Source organism: Gossypium hirsutum, chromosome A02 (assembly GCF_007990345.1).
Source record: "Gossypium hirsutum isolate 1008001.06 chromosome A02, Gossypium_hirsutum_v2.1, whole genome shotgun sequence".
NCBI classification, from domain to species: domain Eukaryota; kingdom Viridiplantae; phylum Streptophyta; class Magnoliopsida; order Malvales; family Malvaceae; genus Gossypium; species Gossypium hirsutum.
Genome location: NC_053425.1, coordinates 94,850,540 through 94,862,238, shown reverse-complemented (window position 1 = coordinate 94,862,238; position 11,699 = coordinate 94,850,540).

The window sequence follows — 11,699 nt, the reverse complement described above, 5'->3', positions numbered from 1 at the left end:
ACGTGTAAGATTATTTACAAAGTTTCATCGTGGTAGTTCCATCATGTAAGTTCATATTTAACTCCTTTTCAATTTAGTCCAAATCTCACCGTTTAATACAAAATCATAATTAATTCAAGGTTTGAAAAAACATACATAGATTCACAATATAATAGTTATAATAATTTAAGCATAATTACTATACGAAAACACGTACAAATTCATTTTAGGGTTTATTGCTATAAATATCACAAATAGAGTCAGTTTTCAAAATTTTTATTTTCTTCTATGTAAGAAAATCATTTTCAAACCGGATTTTTTCTAACACTACTGTAGGTGAGCTATCTAAGAAAGAGGAAGTTCTCAAGGCTATGGTGTCGACCTTGAAAAAATCGATTGAGGAGATCAAGAGGGAGCTCAATATCTGCAAAGCTGCTTTGGGTAATGAGGTGTTGGCTACGACACCCAGGCCTAAGGTAGATGTCCTAAAGTCGAAAGAGTTCAATGGGATAAGATCCGAAAAAGAATGTGGACAAGTTCTTATGGGGAATGGAGCGATACTTTCGTGCCAAAGGAATCATGGGTGATACTACCAAGGTAAATATTTCTGCTATGTATTTTATTGATGTCACTTTGTTATGGTGGCGTCGTAAGTCTATAAATGAGAGACGAGGTGGTACCACATTGGGACTTTGGAAGAGTTCCATAGTGAATTTAAAGGGCAATTTTACTCAACGTATGTCGAGATAAGACTTAGGCTAAGTTGCATTGGCTTACACGACAACGCACAATTAGGGAGTATGTGAAGAGGTTCAGTGAGCTAATGCTCCAAATTCTTGATTTGGGTGAGAATGAGGTATTTCTCTTCTTCATGGATGATTTGAATCATTGGGAAAAGAAGAGTTGCAACACCGAGGAGTGATCTGCCATGAATTACACTATTATTTACATCCTTTTTATGTAACACCCTAAACCCGGCTTGGACGTTACGGCTGAATCTGGCGATGTCACATTGAAGTGTTTTTCATAAATCATGATATCATTTGAAAAGCCCAATGTTTATTTAGCCTCTTTGTGTGATCTAGAAAAAAAATTTTAAACCTTGTGTCACTATCAAAAGCATTTACTTTAAAACGTTATTAATTTCAAAATCTCGTTTATTACGGAAGCTTTTGAAACGGTTTTGCGTATTCGTAGTATTTTGGTAAATTATGCATATCTTTTGAAAACCCGCACCCTACTACTAGCAAATATAAATCAAAGTAAATAAACCCTAAAAATTAAAAATTAAAAATTATAGAGGCCTTATTACATAAAAATACCAAAAAAAACTACTTATAAATTAAAAATCCAATGAGGAAGCAAGAGCGGTTGTATGGCCACCTTTGAGTCCCTCCCAGCACCGATCCTCCTAAGACTGGGGATTACCTGTACAGTTAAAACAGATGGGTGAGTTTACAAAAACTCAGTTTGTAAACCCATATAAGCAATCAATCAGACAACAAACACAGTCTGGGCCTAAGCCCCTTTTAGTAATAGTGACAAGATTAGTTTGGGCTTTAGCCCATCCCAATACAAAAACAGTCATGTGTTTGGGCCTTGGCCCATTGCAGTAACAATAAACAGTATAGTAACAGTAATCATTGCAGTAACAGTAAGCAGTATGCAAGTCCTACCCATCCAGCCTCTATACTCCATCTCCGCCGAACCCTACACTCCATGTGGGGATATAATCAACCCAACCATCCCTACACTCCATAATTAGCACTGATTGAGGCACTAAATAGTATTTGCAGCAGAGCTATCATATAATAGGCTTAGAGCCATCAATGATTTGTAGTAGAGCTGCCAGTACAGTACAGTTCCTCGAATCATATATAAGCCCATCCCCATGCAATGCATCATGCAACATGTCATGTCATATCATAATATTAAACATGTAATCAATACAGTTACACATAGCGTGCTAAAATATAAACATACATCCCATAGGGGCAAAACAGTCATCTTACCACAAAAGGGCAAAATAGTCATTTTACCTCATAAGGGCAAAACCATCTTTTACCACATAAAGGCAAAACCGTCATTTTAACACATAAGGGAAAATTAGTTATTTTTCCACATAAGGGCAAAACTGTTATTTTATCACATAAGAGAAAAATCGTCATTTTAACTCATAAGGGCAAAACAATCATTTTACCTTACAGGGGTATTACAGTCATTTTACCCCATAGAGGTATTTTGGTCATTTACCCTATGGGGGTATTTCGATCATTTTACCCTATAGGGGTATTTCGATCATTTTACCCTATGGGGGTATTTCGGTCATTATTTCATCCCAACATGGCCCAAAACGGCCTAAGCCGATGAGATCGCCCATGATGGCCTCTCGTAATCTAGTACCCACGTTTTATGCGCTTAGGGTTACCACACAAGCGATCGCACGCCCATGTGGCATCAACTGTCCTATTTTTTGGCTTTTGCCGATTTACGGTTAAGACAGTGATTACACACCTGAAGTGCTTTGAAGTTAACTGTTCTCCAAAAACTCCTATACCGAAGGCTAATCAAAATCGCACCCTTGGTTCCTAAGTGGCGCACCAATCAACTTGCTCCCTCAAATAATGATAGTACAGAATATGACTCGATGATGCAGTGAACCAAGACCGAAGAGGAGAACTAAACAATGTTCAGCCAAGGAAAAATTAATAGAGGGAGAGGAACAGAGAAGAACCGCGTGCACCCATAGAATGGTCGAAGATCAATTGTCAAAACTGAAACAAAATAGAAAGAGGAAGAGAGACGAGGTATTCGGTCAGAGAAAATGATTGAGAGGGAGGGGGAGAGAAGGAAAATTCGACCAAAGTAAAAATAGAAAAAGGGGTGTCTAATAAGAGTCGATTGAGAGAGAAGAAAGTGCAGTGAAAATTGAAATAAGTAATAAAAAGGAAAACAAGTAAAAAATGCCCGAAAGACCTGTAACACAATTCGGCTTCAAAATTGAGAAATGGAAAGAACCAAAAGAACAATTGATAACCAACCAAAAATGGAGAGAAAAGAAGTGACCACACACCAATTCGGCACCACTCTCCCCATAACTCAAATTCCCAAATTTCTTCCTAAAATCCCTCTAACCGATCACACCTCAACAACTAAAAAATCCCTCTTTTTACTCCCTAAATTTGGCTAACAACAACCCCATTCAAACTCATTCAAACTCGGTGTTTCGGTCAAACACAACTTCCTCCCATGGCCACCAGTAAAAATAATCTCCATTAGCACAAGGAGTGACTATCCAAAACGATCCATGCTTTCTACCATCGAAGGGGACAATAGTAAAGTAAAGCACCATTGAAGCTTGGTTCGATATTGAGTAGTGTTAAAGCTAAGAAAGGCAAAGAGAGTGAGAAGAAGCCAATGGAGTGCTTCTTATGTAGTGGTCTATGTAAGATGGGATTGCCCAAAAGTAATCCAAGATATCTACGAATAGTAAAGGGAACGAAGCTGTGACAGCCCAAAGTTGACCCTAGTCGGGAAGTGGTTTCGGGACCGCTAAACCGAGTCACCGAAATGTTTGAATGTGATACTTATTGTCTAGAATATGTAATTATGAATGTGTGAAAATTTCAAGCTTCAATTTGGTTGATTTCATGTGAATTTAGTCAATAGAACTTATGTGAGAAAATTCTAAAATGTGATAGGTCAATGTGTGAGGACCTATTAGTGCATGTGGACAAAGGGGGGACTTGCATGTCAAATTCCCCCCTACTAGTAGTGGCCGGCCATGACAAGCATGGTAGACCAAGTTTGATGGCCAAGACATGTCATAGACATGTTTTGTTGGTGCATCATGGGTGGAAAAAAATAAAATAATAGGCATGGAAATTAAATAATGAAAAGGAGTATGATGATTACACAAAAAAAAAAGTGTGTAGTTGATTCTTTTCCCCCCCATTGCCGTGAGCTAAAGAAAAGAGAGGAGAAGATCTTTGTTCATCCTTTTCTCACCTTCATTTAGCCTAAATTAGAAAGAAAAACAAAGAAAAAATTTTCTCATCCTTTGGTTCATCCTTGGCCAAAAATTTTAAGGAGGAAAGAAGAAGAAAGGTGAAGAGATTCGGCCATGCATGTAGCTAGGCTAAGGTATGTTTGATGATGTTCCATGAGATGCATGCATGTTTTAGTTGTTAGCTTGAGTTCTACCTAGCCCATGGTCTAAATCTTGCTATGTGATGGAATTGGCACTTGACCATGGATGCATCATTCTTGGTTGGTGTTTGATGTTGTGGTGATGAGGCATGAGGATGAGTTAAGATTCAGCCTAGGTGGAGGTTGTGTTAATGCCATTGCATGCAAAATATGAAGCTTGTTAATGATGCATGTGATGATGGCTTGATGATTCTTGAACCTCCTTTTTAGCATTTTTGTGTGAGCACATATGTGCATTGGTTGCTAAATGGAGAAGAATCGGCTAGCAAGATGTGTGCTAAGGCCGAATGTAACTTTGCATGTTAATGAGCAATGCATGTGTTAAATTGATGAAAAGGGGGAGGATGCTTTACTAGTGTGTATATGTGTGTATTAAGTGTTGAAATCGACCCCAAAAATAGACATGCATATTCGGCCAAGGGGAAAGAAATTAGCTAATATGTTGTGTTGATGCATGATTTTTGCATGTATGAGACTTTAATGTCTAATGTATAAATATGGGCTAAGTGCCTTGTGTTCATCTTTTTGATGCCTAAATGATGAAATCAATTTATTTGTTTAATTAAGCTCAAGAGCAAAGGGGAAATAAATCCGATAAAGGGAAGGAAAAAGTGGTCGAATAGTTAGCGGAATCGTTCGACAACACCCGAGGTAAGTTCTTGAGTAAGAGAGCTTAAATTACGATGTGATTAAATCATGCTCTATGTGTGGCTATTGAGCCGAATGTGCAAGGACGATATGTGCCTTGTGTTTGAGTTTCGCAAATGAAAATGAAATATGAATGTGCCATGAATTATTGTTAGATGTGCATGATTAATTGAATGCTGTCCGGGCTAAGTCCCGAAGGCTTTGTGCTAAGTGAATATACCCGGACTAAGATCCGAAGGCATTTGTGCGAGATACAAATTCCGGGTTAAGCCCCGAAGGCCTTTGTGCGAGATACTAAATCCGGGTTAAGTCCCGAAGGCATTCGTGCGAGTTGTTAAATCCGGGTTATGTCCCGAAGGCATTGTGTGAGTTACTAAAACCGGGCTATGTCCCGAAGGCATTTGAACGAGGAGCTATATCCGGTTAAATCCCGAAGGTACGTGATTTGGTAATGAATGAGCTTGCTGTAAAATTCCAGCGAATACTCGAAAAAACATCCCAATATGGGGATATGTTACGTATGTGTTGAATTTAATCGAGCCCTTACAAATAAATGTTCGCTCAGTTGATAAACGAGCTACCGGCCTTCGGCTAAGTTAGTCTATTGTGTATGTACATAAGGGTTGTTAATGTTGTGAAGCAAGTTTGATATCGGTAAATTGCGTATTGTGAAATATTCCGTTTAGCTAAATGTGTGTTATTCTTTGTTTATGCTGGAATTCCTTGCTCAAAACTTACTAAGCATAAATTGCTTACTCGTTACACTGCTCCTCTGTTTTATAGATTTTTGGTTCTCCAGCTATCGGACTCGGGATCTTGAAGTCGAAGTCGCCCACACTATCAAAGGCTCTTTTGGGTACTATTTTGGTTGAATTTTGATATGGCATGTATAGGACTACCCATTGTTGTTTTTCGAGTACTTTATGAAATGTATAAGTGTACAGCCATGCGAAAATGGCTTGTAGAAGTGGAGTATGGCATTAGACCATTCGTGTTTATGAATGTATAGATGGTTTCATGATGTAACTATAGTTGGAATGGAAGTGTTGAGCAAATGATCAGCCATTGGAATGGCTAAGTATGATCATATGTGGGCATATGTATGACAAGGCCCTAGTTGGTCCATGAAACCCCGAAAATAGGTAAGGTTTACTTTGAAAACAGAGGCTGACAGCAGCAGTGGTGTGGATTGGAAAAATCACAAGAATTCGTAGGAGTGGAATTAAATAGTGAATAAATTATGTAATCGAACCTTGATGAATCTACTTTCATATGAAAGTAACGAAACAATCATATGAACAGTACAGTAAGAGATATTCGGGTTCTTGTGGAACAGGGCCAGAACAGTTTCTGGATTGCCTGTTCCGATTTTGGAAATTCACTATAAATTTACCAGAGATAATTAGGGGTCATCCCATATATGTATGGATTCCTCTCTGAGTCTAGTTTCCATAGAAACAAACGGCATCAGTATTGAAGCTCTGTGCAGAGAGATATCCAAGTCGTAATGGGAAAAGGTCAGTGTAGTCGACCCCTGTAACATGGGAGACTTTGACTAATAAACTGTACTAATTGGCCCGACCAAAAATTCTAGAAATAAATAAATAGGTGGATACATGAGTCTAGTTTCAGGGAAAAATCACAAAACTGATTTTCGAGTTGTGAAACTCAAGATATGATTTTTGAAGCGACTAGTACTCAGACTGGGCAGTGTCTGGAAAAATTTTTCAAAGTTTGTTAACATCTCGTGTCCGACTCCAGTGTCGGTCTCGGGTTCGGGGTGTTACAGAAGCGGAGCAAGAGAGTGAAGCTTTGAAGCTTGGGTCCATGATACTCAATTATGTAAAAGCAAAGAGGGGTTACAAGTAGAAAAGCTTGATGCTTGTGGACATCAACATCACAAACCGAAGAATGAGTGGTCTTATTGATACAAGGGCATCTGATTTGTTCATATTGAAGGAAGTTATGGGTAAAATTGGTCTCTTGATTAGCAAACCAACCAAGAAGATCAAGATGGTTAATTCCAAATAGATCCCAACTGTGGGAGTAGCACAAGGAGTTGAGCTACAAATCGACGAGTGGAAAGGTAAGGTTTACTTTGAAAACAGAGGCTGACAGCAGCAGTGGTGTGGGTTGGAAAAATCACAAGAATTCGTAGGAGTGGAATTAAATAGTGAATAAATTATGTAATCGAACCTTGATGAATCTAATTTCATATGAAAGTAACAAAACAATCATATGAACAGTACAGTAAGAGATATTAGGGTTCTTGTGGAACAGGGCCAGAACAGTTTCTGGATTCCCTGTTCCGATTTTGGAAATCACTATAAATTGACCAGAGATAATTAGGGGTCATACCATATATGTATGGATTCCTCTCTGAGTCTAGTTTCCATAGAAACAAACGGCATCAGTATTGAAGCTTTGTGCAGAGAGATATCCAAGTCGTAATGGGAAAAGGTCAGTGTAGTCGACCCCTGTAACATGGGAGACTTTGACTAATAAAATGTACTAATTGGCCCGACCAAAAATTCTAGAAATAAATACATAGGTGAGGACATGAGTCTAGTTTCAGGGAAAAATCACAAAACTGATTTTTGAGTTGTGAAACTCAAGATATGATTTTTGAAGCGACTAGTACTCAGACTGGGCAGTGTCTGGAAAATTTTTTCAAAGTTTGTTAACATCTCGTGTCCGACTCCAGTGTCGGTCTCGGGTTCGGGGTGTTACATTAAATTGGTATCAGAGCTACGGTTTAGTCGATTCTAGGACTACCGTAATGTGTTGGGTCTAGCTATACATGCCATTTTATGTGATTACTTGATAGTGTGGTGATTTCTGACAATTGTAAATGTGTTTATAGTAATGGATCCCGATCGTGACCGAGAGGTAGCTGATGATCTTGAGAGTGTAGCGCCTGCTCTCGCACAAGGGACAGTGCCGGCAGACTATCAACCTAATGCTAGTAATCCGAATGATGAAGCTAGACAAGCATTCTATAGCGTGATGAATGATTGGTTCAACCAATACATTCGAACTAATATGGCTGTTCCACAACCTCCATTCCCGACAAATACTACCCCCGCACCTACAATACCACCGGTAACAGACCAAATAAGGTCAAATAAGCCCCCAGTTGACAGAATCCGAAAACATGGGGCTACTGAATTTAAGGCTATGGATAGCGATGATGCTGAGCAAGCTGAATTTTGGCTGGACAACACTATCCAGGTACTCGATGAGCTATCTTGTACACCCGATGAATGCCTAAAGTGTGCTATCTCCTTGCTACGTGATTCTGCCTACTATTGGTGGAGTACTCTGACTTCTGTTGTACCCCGAGAGCAAGTAACTTGGGAGTTTTTCCAAACTGAGTTTCGGAAAAAGTATATCAGTCAGAGATTTGTTGATCAAAAACGGAAGGAATTTCTTGAGCTTAAGCAAGGCTCCATGTCGGTTACTGATTACGAGCGAAAATTTGTTAGACTTAGCAAATACGCTCGGGAATGTGTTTCGTCCGAAGCTATTATGTGTAAACGCTTCGAGGATGGGCTGAATGAAGATATAAAAATGTTCGTTGGCGTTCTTGAAATACGAGAGTTCGTGGTACTTGTTGAACGAGCTTGTAAAGCCGAAGAGCTTAGAAAAGAAAAGCAAAGAGTTGATGAGGGAACTGGAGAGTTTCGTAAAAGATCCTCGGGAAGGTCTCTTCAACAGACATCGAAGAGATTTCGAGATGATGCGGGCCAGTTTAGAGGCACTTCGGGCCTTTTTAGACGAGATCGTGATCGACCCCCTGTGGGTACACGAGGCACTTCGGTCGCCAGTGTTGGGAATGAACGTCGAGATAGAACGAAGTGTCGATATTGCGGTAAATGGCATTCGGGGAGTTGTAGATTCCCTGACCGCTCCTGTTACAAGTGCGGATCAGTTGACCACTTCATTAAAGATTGCCCGAGGTTGTTTGAACAGAATGAAAATCAGAGTGGGAAACCGGGTACTACCACTGCTCGAGGTAGACCATCTGGAAATACGGGCAATGCTAGTGGTGGTCAGAGAGGATCTAGAGATGATATAACCAGATCCGAAGCTCGTTCGCCTGCTAGAGCTTATGCTATACGTGCCCGCGAGGATGCTTTTTCGCCTGATGTTATTACCGGTACATTCACTCTCTTTGATACTAATGTAATTGCTTTGATTGACCCCGATTCTACTCATTCTTACATATGTGAAACCTTAGCATCCAGTAAGACTTTACCTATTGAGTCTACTGAGTTTGTAATTCGGGTGTCAAATCCCTTGGGTCATTACGTGCTTGTCGAAAAAGTGTGTGAGAAATGTCCCCTGGAAATTCGAGGTTCCTGTTTTCCGGCGGACTTGATGCTTTTGCCGTTTGATGAATTTGATGTTATCCTTGGTTTGGATTGGTTGACCGCGCATGATGCGATTGTGAATTGCAAGAGCAAGACTATTGATTTGAGGTGCGCAAATAACGAAGTAGTCCGAATTGAGTCTGCGGACTTGGAGGGGATGCCAGCTGTAATATCAGCAATGTTGGCACAGAAATATGTAAGAAGAGGGTGCGAAGCATACCTTGCGTATGTACTTGATGACATTTTGGTCTATTCAAGAGATGAGACCGAACATGCTGAGCATCTGAGGCTAGTGCTGCAAATTTTGCGGGAAAAGCAGTTATATGCTAAGTTCAGTAAGTGTGAGTTCTGGTTAAGAAAGGTTAGCTTCTTGGGTCATGTGGTATCCGCGTCGGGTATTCGAGTTGACCCGAACAAAATTTCAGCCATACTTGACTGGAAACTTCCGAGAAATATTACTGAAGTTCGGAGCTTTTTGGGGCTCGCCGGTTATTACCGACGATTTGTGAAAGGTTTCTCGATGATAGCCACACCAATGACGAAGCTACTTCAAAAGGATGTTAAGTTCGAGTGGACGGAGAAATGTCAGAAAAGTTTCGACCAACTGAAAACTCATTTGACTGAAGCTCCAATTTTGGTGCAACCCGAATCAGGTAAAGAGTTTGTCATTTATAGTGACGCATCCCTACTTGGGTTGGGTTGCGTATTGATGCAAGAAGGTCGAGTCGTGGCCTATGCGTCGAGACAATTGAAGCCACACGAGAGGAATTATCCGACCCATGATCTCGAACTAGCTGCCATCGTGTTTGCTTTAAAAATATGGCGACATTATCTGTTTGGTGAGAAGTGTCATGTATTTTCGGATCACAAAAGTCTCAAATATTTGATGACTCAACGAGACTTGAATCTGCGACAAAGACGTTGGCTTGAGTTGTTGAAAGATTACGAGCTTGTCATTGATTACCACCCGGGAAAGGCTAACGTGGTTGCGGACGCCTTAAGCCGGAAGTCATTGTTTGCTTTACGAGCGATGAACGTGCATTTGTCTGTTCTACCAGACAATGTGTTAGTAGCTGAATTAAAAGCTAAACCATTATTGACTCACCAAATTCGTGAAGCCCAGAAAGTCGATGATGAATTGGTTGCAAAACGGGCTAAGTGTGTTCCGAACGAGGAATCGGAGTTTCAAATTGATGATGATGATTGTTTGAGGTTCAGAAATCGTTTGTGTGTTCCAAGGAATTCGGAACTCATTTCGATGATTCTGAACGAAGCCCATTGTAGCCAAATGTCAATTCACCCGGGGAGTACGAAAATGTACAACGATTTGAAACGTCAATTTTGGTGGCATGGTATGAAACGGGACATCTCCGACTTTGTTTCGAGATGTTTGATATGTCAACAAGTGAAAGCGGAACATCAAGTGCCTTCAGGATTACTCCAGCCGATCATGATACCCGAGTGGAAGTGGGATCGAGTCACAATGGACTTTGTGTCTGGACTGCCCTTGTCAGCAAGTAAGAAGGATGCGATATGGGTTGTTGTTGATAGACTGACTAAGTCGGCTCATTTCATCCCCGTACGTACGGATTTTTCATTGGATAAACTAGCTGAATTGTACGTTTATCAAATTGTGAGATTACACGGGGTACCTGTTTCTATCGTGTCGGATAGAGATCCGAGATTCACCTCACGATTTTGGAAGAAATTGCAAGAAGCTCTGGGTACCAAGCTGCATTTTAGCACTGCTTTTCACCCCCAAACCGATGGTCAATCCGAGCGGATAATTCAGATACTTGAGGATATGTTGAGATGTTGCATCCTCGAGTTCAGTAGTTCATGGGAACGGTATTTACCTTTGATTGAATTCGCTTACAACAATAGTTTTCAATCAAGTATTAAGATGGCACCTTACGAGGCTTTGTACGGTCGTAAATGCCGTACACCATTGTTTTGGACCGAGCTCGGTGAAAGTAAAATTTTCGGAGTTGATTTGATTAAAGATGCTGAACAGAAAGTAAAAGTAATCCGTGAAAGTCTAAAGGTAGCCACGGATCGTCAGAAGTCGTACGCAGATTTGAAACGAAAAGACATCGAGTATCAGGTGGGAGACAAAGTGTTCCTTAAGGTTTCACCTTGGAAAAAGATACTCAGGTTCGGCCGTAAGGGCAAGTTGAGCCCAAGATTCATTGGGCCGTACGAAATCTCCGAACGAGTTGGTCCGGTTGCGTATAGATTGATTTTGCCCCTGGAGCTTGAAAAGATTCATGACGTCTTTCATGTTTCGATGCTTCGACGCTATCGATCTGATCCATCGCATATAATTAGCCCATCAGAGGTTGAAATTCAAGTCGACATGAGCTATGAGGAAGAACCGATGCGTATCTTAGCTCGTGAAGTGAAGGAGTTGCGAAACAAAAGAGTTCCGCTAGTAAAGGTGTTATGGCTCAAACACGGGATCGAGGAAGCTACTTGGGAGACCGAGAGCTC